Below are 15149 nucleotides of genomic sequence, written 5' to 3'. Positions count from 1 at the left end.
GAACCACAAGTACCAGCATGCGGTGGAAAACCGGGCCCGCTGGTACCTGTAGTACTACTACTAAAAAAATACCCCAATAAAAACATAAGACACACACCTTGAAAGTAAAGGTTTAATACATACATCCACACCTCCATATACACATACTTACCTATGTTCACACGAGGGTCGGTCCTCTTCTCCATGTAGAATCCATGGTGTACATGTTGAAAAAATTATACTCACAAAATCCAGGGTAGATGGCTCCTCTTTTAATCCATTTGTAATCCAGGTACTTTGCAAAATAACAAAACGGACACCCGACCTCGCACTGAAAGGGGCCCCATGTTTTCACATGGGACCCCTTTCCCCGAATGCCAGGAACCCCCTCTGACTTATGTCTAAGACGGTTCCATCAGCCAATCAGGGAGCGCCACGTTGTGGCACCCTCCTGATTGGCTGTGTGCTCCTGTACTGTATGACAGGCAGCACACGGCAGTGTTACAATGTAGCGCCTATGCGCTCCATTGTAACCAATGGTGGGAACTTTGTGGTTAGCGGTGAGGTTACTTTCGGTCAACCGCTGACCACAAAGTTCCCACCACATTTACCACAAACAGCTGCTTGAAACAACCTAATGCAAGAGTAGCTGGTATACACCAGGGTTCTGAGGAGACCGTGGGCCCCAGTGTTTAGCCAGACCCGATCACTAGTGGTATAGTGGTCCACATCTGCACTTGTCATGACGAGTGAAAATGTCACCCTTCAGCAGAAGAACAACAGCTCCACAGTGACGAGAGGTAGAGGCAGGCAGATGATAAGACCATCTAATTGAAGAGAGATGTTTCAACTGGTTATTTAGACTTCACATCTATGGAATGAGTGGCATCACTAGGGGGATGTGGGGGGTACAGACAGTACTGGGTGACACCATTAAGTCTTTTCAGCAAAAGGCTTCAGCTGATGTTATTGTTACAAAAGACGGCCAAATGGGACTATTTGACTCAGAGTAATCCAACTTGATTGAGTAAAACAGAATATCAAGCATTACATTTATTGGTACATAATATATTATTAGCACTCAGGCCTACTGTAGCGTGTAGCCATAGTCAATATGGACCACCTGGAAATTTGTAATTCTTTGTGGATATTTTGGTCCCATAATTATTACTTCTTTAAAGATATTTTCTTTTCTTTTACGAAAAGCAAAAAGCGCTCAGTCATGTGTCAGAATTTATCTTTGTCTCCTGCAAATAGTTGAATTCATATTTTTGAGGGATCTTCTTTTAATTGGTACTTTATTGTTTTGTTTCGATTGGGTTTGTTATGTTGATGATTTTTTTTTTTTATTTGAATGGGAGTCCACACAATCGCTTGTTGATGTTCAGACCAACTGTCACTTTAATGCAGATACAATTTATTTTTAATAGATTGACTACGAATAATTTTTTAATTAAGAATCCCAGTAGGAACTCCATTTTAAATTATATGAATTTTCATACTAAATAACAAAAACAAAACTACAGTACTATAACATAATCAAATCATTAGAGTTCAGAACATTGCTAAAAATTATTCATGAAAAGAAACACATTTTAAGGGAATTGTAAAGTAGACTTACATGTTTCCACATACAATATCCAGCATCCCTTCTGGATAATGCATTTCAGACGTTAATTAGTCTCAAGTAACCACAGTTAAAGGTCAAGGGCAAACGCAGGATCCAGTCAGCGGGGTTTCCATGTGTATGTGTGTACATGTGTGAGTATATATATATATATATATATATATATAGTAAAATTCTGTCCGGCACTCACAGTACAAAATACAACAGGCCCAGGTGCTCACCACGATGTATCCACACCACAGTAAAATCTTGGAAGCAATCTTTATACCAGCATTCCACAGGATGGGGGGTTGCTAGCTATCAGGAGATTATTGGCATCTAGTGATGTGTACACAGGTCCTGATGTAAATTTTTTTATTCAGTTGTTGGAATTAACGCTGAAACGGAATTACTTTCTTTTTGACGGGCAGTGGTATCTCCAGTGCCAGGGTTGTGCAATGGGGTCCTGCGTGGCCCCTGCCTTTGCCAATGGTTTTATGTTTGAGATTGAACAGACCATGTTTTTTCAAAATCCCAATATTGCTTCCAAGATTTTACTGTTTGTTAGGTATATTGATGACCTATTGGTTATTTGGTTAGGTGATGAAGCAGAATTTCATCAATTAATGATACATGCCAATAGTTGTAATGAATTTATCAAATTTACTTATTGTATCAGCAATCTAGAGGTTAATTACCTGGATGTGAAATTAACTCTTGACCAAGGCCAGTTACATACTGCCTTGTTTAGAAAAACCACTGATAGAAACAACGTATTACATTTCTCTAGCCAGCATCCATTATCTACTAAAAAAGGCCTTCCGTACTCTCAATTTTTGAGGGTACACAGGATTTCAGACAATATTGAATCTACGAAAAGGGATATTGATATCATGATCACTCAGTTTTTGGCCAGGGGCTATAAATATTCAGATTTGATAAGAGCTAAGGAAAAGGCTCTGGCCATTCCACGCTCTGAACTTTTACATTCAACTAATCGAAAGTCAGTGGCGTTAACGAAAAAAATTCCTTTTGTACAAAGATTTAATTCACGCAGTGATCACCTGGTTAAGCACACTAAAATGTTATGGCCATTGGTATCCACTGATCCTGATCTGAAAGTGTTTCAGAATATGTCTGTTTTACCTAGCTTCTCCCGCAACAGAAATTTAAAGGATTGGCTGGTTAAGAATGACATTACTGGTAGTAAAGTCACGGTTATGCCGGGCACTTTTTTAAGACGTAAACCTGGGTGTTACAAGTGCACGGGTTGCACTACATGCAGTTTTTTAGAGACTGGGGATTCGTTTGCTCATCCCCACACAGGTAAACGTATTGCCATTCGGCAAGTACTTACCTGTACTACCACCCATGTTGTTTACTTTATACGTTGTCCTTGTGGTCTTTTCTATATAGGAAAGACCACAAGGCAATTTAAAGAGCGTATGAACATGCACAGATCCTCCATTAGAAAAGCTGTGGAGGGTACTGTAGTGTCTCAAGAACAACCGGTAGCTCGTCACTTTAGAGAATATAATCATGGACTAGCTACCCTTAGATATAAAATCATAGAACATGTTGAGAAAAAAATACGTGGAGGTGACAGGGATAGAATCCTTCTCCAGAAGGAGGCTAGATGGATACATCGCCTCAATACAGTTTCTCCTTATGGTCTTAATGAAAATCTGTGATTAAATAGTTTTTTGTAGGACTTAGGGATTTATACTTATGGCTTAAACTGTTCAGTTTATTTTCTATATTGTAACATAATTCCGGTATATCTTTGTGTCTGCTACATTTTGTTTATTACAGTCTATTACTGGTATTGCCTTTTGTGGATAAGACTTGAATTAACCAAGTAGTTACATTGCCCTGTTTTTGTTTTTTAAAAGTTTTTACATATTCTCGCGTTCCTCCGTTACCTAGCAACAGGACGCGGTAGGACGGCAGCACACGTCAGACGCACATTGTAGCGTGTGACGTCACTGTTAGCCGCTGGCGCTTGTTGTGCGGAAGGGCGGGAGGAAGCGGGTCTGGCGTCCTTGGTGATGGTGAGCTATATATGTTTGTTCGTTTCATTGTTATGTATATCCTGATGACGATTTGAATAAAATCGAAACGTTGATGTAATTCTTCTGCATTTTGAAGTCCTTGGAGTGCCGCCTCTTACATTCGTTATATATATATATATATGCACACACACACACACACACATATATATATGCACACACACTGTCACGAACCTCGGGCAGCGGCGACCGCGCTTGTCCCTGCGGGTGGCCTGGTCTGCCCGGCGCCTCTCTTCCCCTGACGGTCTCCGGCTTCAGCGGCGGGTCGGCGCTGCTCTCCGGCGGCTTCCCGGAAGCAAGGACGCCGCCATCACAAGCGAGGGCAAGGAGGCGGAGCAGGTCTGACGTCACCTGCCTGCTCCGCCAATCAGGCTAGGGCGGGGAATTTAAAATCAGATACCAGGCAGAGATCCGGTGCCTGAGTATCTTCGTTTCTCCTGCGGAAGCTGTGATTCCAGAGCTCCCTCGTCCCTCCAAGCATCCTGTGCCTCCAAGCATCCTGTGCCTCCAAGCATCCTGTGCCTCCAAGCACCTTGTGCCTCCAAGCACCTCCGAGCCTCCAAGCACCTCCGTGCCTCCAATTATCTCCGTGCCTCCAATTATCTCCGTGCCTCCAATTATCTCCGTGCCTACAAGCACCTCGTGCCTCCAAGCACCTCGTGCCTCCAAGCACCTCTGTGCCTCCAAGCACCTCCGTGCCTCCAAACACCTCCGTGCCTCCAAGCACCTCCGTGCCTCCAAGCACCTCCGTGCCTCCAAGCACCTCCGTGTCTCCAAGCACCTCGTGCCTCCAAGCACCTCATCCCTCCAAACACCTCGGTGTCTCCAAGCACCTCCGTGCCTCCAAGCACCTCCGTGCCTCCAGTTACCTCCGTGTCTCCAAGCACCTCGTGCCTCCAAGCACCTCATCCCTCCAAACACCTCGGTGTCTCCAAACACCTCCGTGCCTCCAAGCACCTCCGTGCCTCCAAGCACCTCCGTGCCTCCAAGGGCCTCCCAGCACTCCCTGTACTCCCAGCACCACAGTGTCTCCAATATCTCAGTACCCCAGCCTTCAGTATTTCTACAAGTCTTGTCTTACAGGAGACCTTCAAGAATTCCTCTGGGCCTCCCGCCTGCCGTCTTAGTCCTGCATGAGGAAGACCTACATCCGGCCTTCTCTACTACGACCCAGTGGCGGTTCCTCTTCCCGGTCATCGGAAGAAGCCCCGAGTCCACAACACTCCCAAACCAGGTCAGTGACAGTATACTCAGGCCACATGGACTCGGGGAATCGGAACACGGACTCGAGTGCCATCCAGAACCTGGCTTCTCGAGTGCAAAGTCAGGAAGCAGCGCAAGGCCAGGTGATGCAGTACCTCCAGCAGTTGTCCGGGCGTCTGGATCAGATTCAGGCGTCTCTGGCCTCAGTAATTCCGGCACCTGTTCCAGTAGTCGCACCAGTTGCCGTTGCCAGCAATGTTCAACCATCGGCCGGTGTCACTCCACGCCTTCAGTTGCCTACTCCGTCCCGCTATAATGGGAATCCCAAAAATTGTCGTGGTTTCTTGAAACAATGCGAGGTACATTTCGAGCTACTTGCACACAACTTTCCTACAGACCGGTCCAAGGTAGCATATATTATTTCTCTGTTGGAAGGTTCTGCTTTGGATTGGGTGTCTCCATTATGGGAACGATCTGATCCCATGGTTTCCAACTACACCAACTTCATCTCGTCCTTTCGAAGGATTTTCGACGAGCACGGCAGAATGACCACTGCTTCTTCCGATTTGCTCCGTGTTCGGCAGGGCGCCCGTTCCGTGGGCCAGTACGTGGTTCATTTCCAGACCATTGCTTCCGAACTACGCTGGAATAATGACGCCCTGAGAGCTGCCTTCTGGAACGGTCTTTCCGACCGGCTGAAAGATGAGCTGGTTACTAGAGATCTGCCGGATCCATTAGAAGATTTGATTTCCCTTTGCGTCAAGGTGGATCTTCGGATGCAGGAGCGTGGAAGAGAACGTAGCCGTTCGGATCGTTCCAGGTTCCGGAATCCTACTCCTAGGCCGGTGGCCTCACCTAGCTCAGATGAGCCCATGCAGATTAACCGCTCCCGACTGTCTCCAGAAGAACGACAGCGTCGTCGTGAGGGTAAACTCTGCCTTTACTGTGGAGCCGCAGATCATTTTCTTAAATCTTGTAAAGCCCGTCCGGGAAACGGGCAGGCCTAGCTTGTTCCGGAGGAGTCAAGCTGGGAGTTACGACAAAAGCTTCTCCAACTTCGGACTGCTTGCTTCCAGTAACTCTAGTCTCCAATTCAGTCTCCAGGTCTTGTGAAGCCCTATTGGATTCCGGAGCTGCAGGGAACTTCGTTTCTTCCTTCTGTGCCCAAAGTTTGGGTTTAAAGTTACGGCCTATCGAGCGGCCAATTTCACTGACGGCTATCAACGGGACTAGAATTTCCAAAGGTCTTATAATGTGGCGCACGGGGCCAGTTAAGCTGCAGGTCGGGGTCCTACATCAGGAAGATTTGGAACTCTTGGTAATCCCAGAAATGCCCCATGATCTGGTTCTTGGAATGCCTTGGCTGAAAAGTCATAATCCCCACATCGACTGGAAGTCGTCACAAATTCTGTCCTGGAGTCCCTTTTGTCACACTAATTGTCTTACTCCTGTTTGTCCGCTCCGTGTTACCTCCAAAACGGATGAAGAGCACATTCCGGAGGCATATCAAGGGTACAAGGATGTATTTTCGGAACAAGCTGCTGACCTGTTACCACCGCACAGGCCTTGGGACTGCCCTATTGACCTTGTCCCAGGGAAGATGCCACCTCGTGGTCGCACATATCCTCTGTCTCTTCCCGAGACTCAAGCCATGTCGGAGTATATTAAGTCCAATATGCTCAAGGGATTCATTCGCCCCTCTTCCTCTCCTGCTGGTGCAGGCTTCTTTTTCGTGAAGAAAAAGGACGGGGGGTTGAGACCATGCATCGACTACCGCGGCCTAAACGACATTACTATTAAGAATAAATACCCCTTGCCACTAATCACAGAGTTATTTGATAGGGTTCGTGGTGCCCGCATTTTTTCAAAACTCGACTTGAGAGGAGCTTATAATCTTATACGCATCCGAGAGGGGGATGAATGGAAGACTGCCTTTAATACCCGAGATGGGCATTACGAATACTTGGTGATGCCGTTTGGTCTTAGTAATGCTCCCGCGGTTTTCCAGGGATTCGTCAACGAAATCTTTCGTGATATGCTGTATCAGAGCGTTGTGGTATATCTGGACGACATACTGATTTTTTCCAAGAATCTTGTCGAACACAGGACTCAAGTCAAAGAGGTGCTACACCGTTTACGAGAGAATCATCTCTACGCCAAGCTTTCCAAATGTACCTTTGAAGTAACATCTATTCCGTTCCTCGGTTATGTCATCTCGGGGACGGAGCTTCGCATGGATCCGGAAAAGTTGTCGGCCATTCGTGACTGGACTCAGCCTCTTTCCCTGAAAGCAATACAAAGGTTCCTGGGCTTTGCGAACTACTACAGGAAATTCATTAAGGGTTTCTCCACCATTGTTGCGCCCATTACTGCCCTGACGAGGAAGGGTTCTAATCCTAGTTTGTGGCCTCCGGAAGCCATTGTAGCTTTTTCTCGCTTAAAGTTAGCTTTCATGTCGGCTCCAGTTCTCCAACAACAAATTTCGAGGAACCCTTCTTCTTAGAAGTTGATGCATCTTCAGTCGGGGTTGGGGCTGTTCTCTCCCAGTATTCCTCTGATAAGAAATTACATCCGTGTGGCTTCCATTCTCGTAAATTCTCTCCAGCCGAACGAAATTACACTATTGGAGACCAGGAACTCTTGGCAATCAAATCTGCCTTGGAAGAATGGAGATATCTTCTAGAAGGGGCTAAACATGTGTTTACCATCTACACGGATCACAAGAATTTGCTGTACATCAAATCCGCACAATGCTTAAATCCTCGCCAGGCGAGATGGGCACTTTTCTTTTCCCGATTCTCGTTCATTATCAAGTACCGGGCCGGGACTCTCAATATTAAAGCAGATGCGCTTTCCCGTTCACAAGTTCCCACAGACGAGGATGAACCTCCGGAGCGGGGTTTAATTCTGAATCCAGTTTCTGTCTCTGCTGCTTTAACTACTCCAGCTCCTCCTCCTGGAAGAATGTCCGTGCCAGCTAGATTCCGCCCAGGAATACTACTGTGGGTCCATAACTCCAAGTTTTCCGGTCATCCCGGCGCTCAGAAGATGTACAAGTTTCTGCAAAGGTCTTACTGGTGGAACACCATGAGGAAGGATGTACAAGATTGCGTTAATTCGTGTCCCCAATGTACACAACATAAATCTCCTCGTCTGCCTCCTGCAGGGTTACTTCGTCCTCTGCCTATCCCTGTGAGACCCTGGACTCACATTTCCATGGACTTCATCACTGACTTGCCCTGTTCCAAGGGTTGCAACACCGTTTGGGTTATTGTTGACCGTTTTTCGAAGATGGCACACTTTGTGCCCTTGACTGGTCTCCCGACAGCACCGAAACTGGCTCTATTGTTTATCCGAGAACATTTTCGTTTGCATGGGTTGCCACAAGAGATTGTTTCTGACCGTGGAGTACAGTTCACCGCCAGGTTTTGGAAAGCCCTTTGTTCAACTCTACACATTAAACTTAAGTTTTCGTCTGCTTATCATCCCCAAACAAATGGGCAAACGGAACGAGTCAATCAAGATCTAGAGACTTTTCTTCGTTTGTATCTCTCTCCTTCACAGGACAACTGGGTGAAGTTGTTGCCTTGGGCGGAGTTTGCCCATAACCATTTGTTTCATTCTTCCACTGGGGAATCACCATTTTTCGTCAACTACGGGTTCCATCCCCGTGTTCCGGAATTTCCAAGCCTTCCGATAATAGAGGTTCCTGCTGTAGCGTCCACTCTACGACACTTTGGACAAATTTGGAGAAAGGTTCATGCTAATCTTAAGCAGGTTTCTGTTCGGTACAAGTTCTTCGCAGATAAGAAACGGCAAGCCGCACCTCAATATAAAGTTGGGGACAGGGTATGGCTGTCCACACGGAATCTCCGGTTGAAGGTGCCCACCATGAAATTCGCTCCAAGGTTCATCGGTCCTTACCCTGTGCTACAAGTCTTAAATCCTGTGGTCTGTAAACTGGGTTTGCCTGCCCATCTTCGAATACCTAACGCTTTTCATGTTTCTCTACTCCGTCCCCTCATTCTGAATCGGTTCCACTCAGCACTCCCTAGGCCAACGTCCGTAGTGGCAGAAGCTGGAGCGGAGTTTGAAATCAAAGCTATTCTTGACTCTCGTTATCTTCATAAAAAATTACAGTACTTGGTGGACTGGAAGGGTTATGGTCCTGAGGAGAGAAGTTGGATTGGGGCTACTGAAGTAACGGCTCCTCGTCTGATTCGGATCTTCCACTCCAGACATCCGACTAAGCCCGGGAAGTGTCCAGGGGCCACTCCTGGAGGAGGGGGTACTGTCACGAACCTCGGGCAGCGGCGACCGCGCTTGTCCCTGCGGGTGGCCTGGTCTGCCCGGCGCCTCTCTTCCCCTGACGGTCTCCGGCTTCAGCGGCGGGTCGGCGCTGCTCTCCGGCGGCTTCCCGGAAGCAAGGACGCCGCCATCACAAGCGAGGGCAAGGAGGCGGAGCAGGTCTGACGTCACCTGCCTGCTCCGCCAATCAGGCTAGGGCGGGGAATTTAAAATCAGATACCAGGCAGAGATCCGGTGCCTGAGTATCTTCGTTTCTCCTGCGGAAGCTGTGATTCCAGAGCTCCCTCGTCCCTCCAAGCATCCTGTGCCTCCAAGCATCCTGTGCCTCCAAGCATCCTGTGCCTCCAAGCACCTTGTGCCTCCAAGCACCTCCGAGCCTCCAAGCACCTCTTGCCTCCAAGCACCTCTGTGCCTCCAAGCACCTCCGTGCCTCCAATTATCTACATGCCTCCAATTATCTCCGTGCCTCCAATTATCTCCGTGCCTACAAGCACCTCGTGCCTCCAAGCACCTCGTGCCTCCAAGCACCTCCGTGCCTCCAAGCACCTCCGTGCCTCCAAGCACCTCCGTGCCTCCAAGCACCTCCGTGTCTCCAAGCACCTCGTGCCTCCAAGCACCTCATCCCTCCAAACACCTCGGTGTCTCCAAACACCTCGGTGTCTCCAAGCACCTCCGTGCCTCCAAGCACCTCCGTGCCTCCAGTTACCTCCGTGTCTCCAAGCACCTCGTGCCTCCAAGCACCTCATCCCTCCAAACACCTCGGTGTCTCCAAACACCTCCGTGCCTCCAAGCACCTCCGTGCCTCCAAGCACCTCCGTGCCTCCAAGGGCCTCCCAGCACTCCCTGTACTCCCAGCACCACAGTGTCTCCAATATCTCAGTACCCCAGCCTTCAGTATTTCTACAAGTCTTGTCTTACAGGAGACCTTCAAGAATTCCTCTGGGCCTCCCGCCTGCCGTCTTAGTCCTGCATGAGGAAGACCTACATCCGGCCTTCTCTACTACGACCCAGTGGCGGTTCCTCTTCCCGGTCATCGGAAGAAGCCCCGAGTCCACAACACTCCCAAACCAGGTCAGTGACAGTATACTCAGGCCACATGGACTCGGGGAATCGGAACACGGACTCGAGTGCCATCCAGAACCTGGCTTCTCGAGTGCAAAGTCAGGAAGCAGCGCAAGGCCAGGTGATGCAGTACCTCCAGCAGTTGTCCGGGCGTCTGGATCAGATTCAGGCGTCTCTGGCCTCAGTAATTCCGGCACCTGTTCCAGTAGTCGCACCAGTTGCCGTTGCCAGCAATGTTCAACCATCGGCCGGTGTCACTCCACGCCTTCAGTTGCCTACTCCGTCCCGCTATAATGGGAATCCCAAAAATTGTCGTGGTTTCTTGAACCAATGCGAGGTACATTTCGAGCTACTTGCACACAACTTTCCTACAGACCGGTCCAAGGTAGCATATATTATTTCTCTGTTGGAAGGTTCTGCTTTGGATTGGGTGTCTCCATTATGGGAACGATCTGATCCCATGGTTTCCAACTACACCAACTTCATCTCGTCCTTTCGAAGGATTTTCGACGAGCACGGCAGAATGACCACTGCTTCTTCCGATTTGCTCCGTGTTCGGCAGGGCGCCCGTTCCGTGGGCCAGTACGTGGTTCATTTCCAGACCATTGCTTCCGAACTACGCTGGAATAATGACGCCCTGAGAGCTGCCTTCTGGAACGGTCTTTCCGACCGGCTGAAAGATGAGCTGGTTACTAGAGATCTGCCGGATCCATTAGAAGATTTGATTTCCCTTTGCGTCAAGGTGGATCTTCGGATGCAGGAGCGTGGAAGAGAACGTAGCCGTTCGGATCGTTCCAGGTTCCGGAATCCTACTCCTAGGCCGGTGGCCTCACCTAGCTCAGATGAGCCCATGCAGATTAACCGCTCCCGACTGTCTCCAGAAGAACGACAGCGTCGTCGTGAGGGTAAACTCTGCCTTTACTGTGGAGCCGCAGATCATTTTCTTAAATCTTGTAAAGCCCGTCCGGGAAACGGGCAGGCCTAGCTTGTTCCGGAGGAGTCAAGCTGGGAGTTACGACAAAAGCTTCTCCAACTTCGGACTGCTTGCTTCCAGTAACTCTAGTCTCCAATTCAGTCTCCAGGTCTTGTGAAGCCCTATTGGATTCCGGAGCTGCAGGGAACTTCGTTTCTTCCTTCTGTGCCCAAAGTTTGGGTTTAAAGTTACGGCCTATCGAGCGGCCAATTTCACTGACGGCTATCAACGGGACTAGAATTTCCAAAGGTCTTATAATGTGGCGCACGGGGCCAGTTAAGCTGCAGGTCGGGGTCCTACATCAGGAAGATTTGGAACTCTTGGTAATCCCAGAAATGCCCCATGATCTGGTTCTTGGAATGCCTTGGCTGAAAAGTCATAATCCCCACATCGACTGGAAGTCGTCACAAATTCTGTCCTGGAGTCCCTTTTGTCACACTAATTGTCTTACTCCTGTTTGTCCGCTCCGTGTTACCTCCAAAACGGATGAAGAGCACATTCCGGAGGCATATCAAGGGTACAAGGACGTATTTTCGGAACAAGCTGCTGACCTGTTACCACCGCACAGGCCTTGGGACTGCCCTATTGACCTTGTCCCAGGGAAGATGCCACCTCGTGGTCGCACATATCCTCTGTCTCTTCCCGAGACTCAAGCCATGTCGGAGTATATTAAGTCCAATATGCTCAAGGGATTCATTCGCCCCTCTTCCTCCCCTGCTGGTGCAGGCTTCTTTTTCGTGAAGAAAAAGGACGGGGGGTTGAGACCATGCATCGACTACCGCGGCCTAAACGACATTACTATTAAGAATAAATACCCCTTGCCACTAATCACAGAGTTATTTGATAGGGTTCGTGGTGCCCGCATTTTTTCAAAACTCGACTTGAGAGGAGCTTATAATCTTATACGCATCCGAGAGGGGGATGAATGGAAGACTGCCTTTAATACCCGAGATGGGCATTACGAATACTTGGTGATGCCGTTTGGTCTTAGTAATGCTCCCGCGGTTTTCCAGGGATTCGTCAACGAAATCTTTCGTGATATGCTGTATCAGAGCGTTGTGGTATATCTGGACGACATACTGATTTTTTCCAAGAATCTTGTCGAACACAGGACTCAAGTCAAAGAGGTGCTACACCGTTTACGAGAGAATCATCTCTACGCCAAGCTTTCCAAATGTACCTTTGAAGTAACATCTATTCCGTTCCTCGGTTATGTCATCTCGGGGACGGAGCTTCGCATGGATCCGGAAAAGTTGTCGGCCATTCGTGACTGGACTCAGCCTCTTTCCCTGAAAGCAATACAAAGGTTCCTGGGCTTTGCGAACTACTACAGGAAATTCATTAAGGGTTTCTCCACCATTGTTGCGCCCATTACTGCCCTGACGAGGAAGGGTTCTAATCCTAGTTTGTGGCCTCCGGAAGCCATTGTAGCTTTTTCTCGCTTAAAGTTAGCTTTCATGTCGGCTCCAGTTCTCCAACAACCAAATTTCGAGGAACCCTTCTTCTTAGAAGTTGATGCATCTTCAGTCGGGGTTGGGGCTGTTCTCTCCCAGTATTCCTCTGATAAGAAATTACATCCGTGTGGCTTCCATTCTCGTAAATTCTCTCCAGCCGAACGAAATTACACTATTGGAGACCAGGAACTCTTGGCAATCAAATCTGCCTTGGAAGAATGGAGATATCTTCTAGAAGGGGCTAAACATGTGTTTACCATCTACACGGATCACAAGAATTTGCTGTACATCAAATCCGCACAATGCTTAAATCCTCGCCAGGCGAGATGGGCACTTTTCTTTTCCCGATTCTCGTTCATTATCAAGTACCGGGCCGGGACTCTCAATATTAAAGCAGATGCGCTTTCCCGTTCACAAGTTCCCACAGACGAGGATGAACCTCCGGAGCGGGGTTTAATTCTGAATCCAGTTTCTGTCTCTGCTGCTTTAACTACTCCAGCTCCTCCTCCTGGAAGAATGTCCGTGCCAGCTAGATTCCGCCCAGGAATACTACTGTGGGTCCATAACTCCAAGTTTTCCGGTCATCCCGGCGCTCAGAAGATGTACAAGTTTCTGCAAAGGTCTTACTGGTGGAACACCATGAGGAAGGATGTACAAGATTGCGTTAATTCGTGTCCCCAATGTACACAACATAAATCTCCTCGTCTGCCTCCTGCAGGGTTACTTCGTCCTCTGCCTATCCCTGTGAGACCCTGGACTCACATTTCCATGGACTTCATCACTGACTTGCCCTGTTCCAAGGGTTGCAACACCGTTTAGGTTATTGTTGACCGTTTTTCGAAGATGGCACACTTTGTGCCCTTGACTGGTCTCCCGACAGCACCGAAACTGGCTCTATTGTTTATCCGAGAACATTTTCGTTTGCATGGGTTGCCACAAGAGATTGTTTCTGACCGTGGAGTACAGTTCACCGCCAGGTTTTGGAAAGCCCTTTGTTCAACTCTACACATTAAACTTAAGTTTTCGTCTGCTTATCATCCCCAAACAAATGGGCAAACGGAACGAGTCAATCAAGATCTAGAGACTTTTCTTCGTTTGTATCTCTCTCCTTCACAGGACAACTGGGTGAAGTTGTTGCCTTGGGCGGAGTTTGCCCATAACCATTTGTTTCATTCTTCCACTGGGGAATCACCATTTTTCGTCAACTACGGGTTCCATCCCCGTGTTCCGGAATTTCCAAGCCTTCCGATAATAGAGGTTCCTGCTGTAGCGTCCACTCTACGACACTTTGGACAAATTTGGAGAAAGGTTCATGCTAATCTTAAGCAGGTTTCTGTTCGGTACAAGTTCTTCGCAGATAAGAAACGGCAAGCCGCACCTCAATATAAAGTTGGGGACAGGGTATGGCTGTCCACACGGAATCTCCGGTTGAAGGTGCCCACCATGAAATTCGCTCCAAGGTTCATCGGTCCTTACCCTGTGCTACAAGTCTTAAATCCTGTGGTCTGTAAACTGGGTTTGCCTGCCCATCTTCGAATACCTAACGCTTTTCATGTTTCTCTACTCCGTCCCCTCATTCTGAATCGGTTCCACTCAGCACTCCCTAGGCCAACGTCCGTAGTGGCAGAAGCTGGAGCGGAGTTTGAAATCAAAGCTATTCTTGACTCTCGTTATCTTCATAAAAAATTACAGTACTTGGTGGACTGGAAGGGTTATGGTCCTGAGGAGAGAAGTTGGATTGGGGCTACTGAAGTAACGGCTCCTCGTCTGATTCGGATCTTCCACTCCAGACATCCGACTAAGCCCGGGAAGTGTCCAGGGGCCACTCCTGGAGGAGGGGGTACTGTCACGAACCTCGGGCAGCGGCGACCGCGCTTGTCCCTGCGGGTGGCCTGGTCTGCCCGGCGCCTCTCTTCCCCTGACGGTCTCCGGCTTCAGCGGCGGGTCGGCGCTGCTCTCCGGCGGCTTCCCGGAAGCAAGGACGCCGCCATCACAAGCGAGGGCAAGGAGGCGGAGCAGGTCTGACGTCACCTGCCTGCTCCGCCAATCAGGCTAGGGCGGGGAATTTAAAATCAGATACCAGGCAGAGATCCGGTGCCTGAGTATCTTCATTTCTCCTGCGGAAGCTGTGATTCCAGAGCTCCCTCGTCCCTCCAAGCATCCTGTGCCTCCAAGCATCCTGTGCCTCCAAGCATCCTGTGCCTCCAAGCACCTTGTGCCTCCAAGCACCTCCGAGCCTCCAAGCACCTCGTGCCTCCAAGCACCTCTGTGCCTCCAAGCACCTCCGTGCCTCCAATTATCTCCGTGCCTCCAATTATCTCCGTGCCTCCAATTATCTCCGTGCCTACAAGCACCTCGTGCCTCCAAGCACCTCGTGCCTCCAAGCACCTCCGTGCCTCCAAGCACCTCCGTGCCTCCAAGCACCTCCGTGCCTCCAAGCACCTCCGTGTCTCCAAGCACCTCGTGCCTCCAAGCACCTCATCCCTCCAAACACC

The 15149-nt window shown here is 48.9% G+C and overlaps 1 protein-coding gene and 1 long non-coding RNA gene across 2 annotated transcripts in view; one reads left to right on the top strand and one right to left on the bottom strand.

Annotated features, from left to right (window-relative positions):
• Positions 1-15149, bottom strand: part of LOC135056676 (disintegrin and metalloproteinase domain-containing protein 9-like) — a 189823-nt gene that overhangs the window by 2793 nt on the left and 171881 nt on the right. The window lies entirely within an intron of this gene.
• The window catches only part of LOC135056681 (uncharacterized), a 49904-nt gene that overhangs the window by 3769 nt on the left and 30986 nt on the right, over positions 1-15149 (top strand). The window lies entirely within an intron of this gene.

This window comes from Pseudophryne corroboree, chromosome 3, assembly GCF_028390025.1.
Source record: "Pseudophryne corroboree isolate aPseCor3 chromosome 3, aPseCor3.hap2, whole genome shotgun sequence".
Taxonomy (NCBI): Eukaryota; Metazoa; Chordata; class Amphibia; order Anura; family Myobatrachidae; genus Pseudophryne; species Pseudophryne corroboree.
This window is presented reverse-complemented; position numbering and strand designations above follow the sequence as displayed.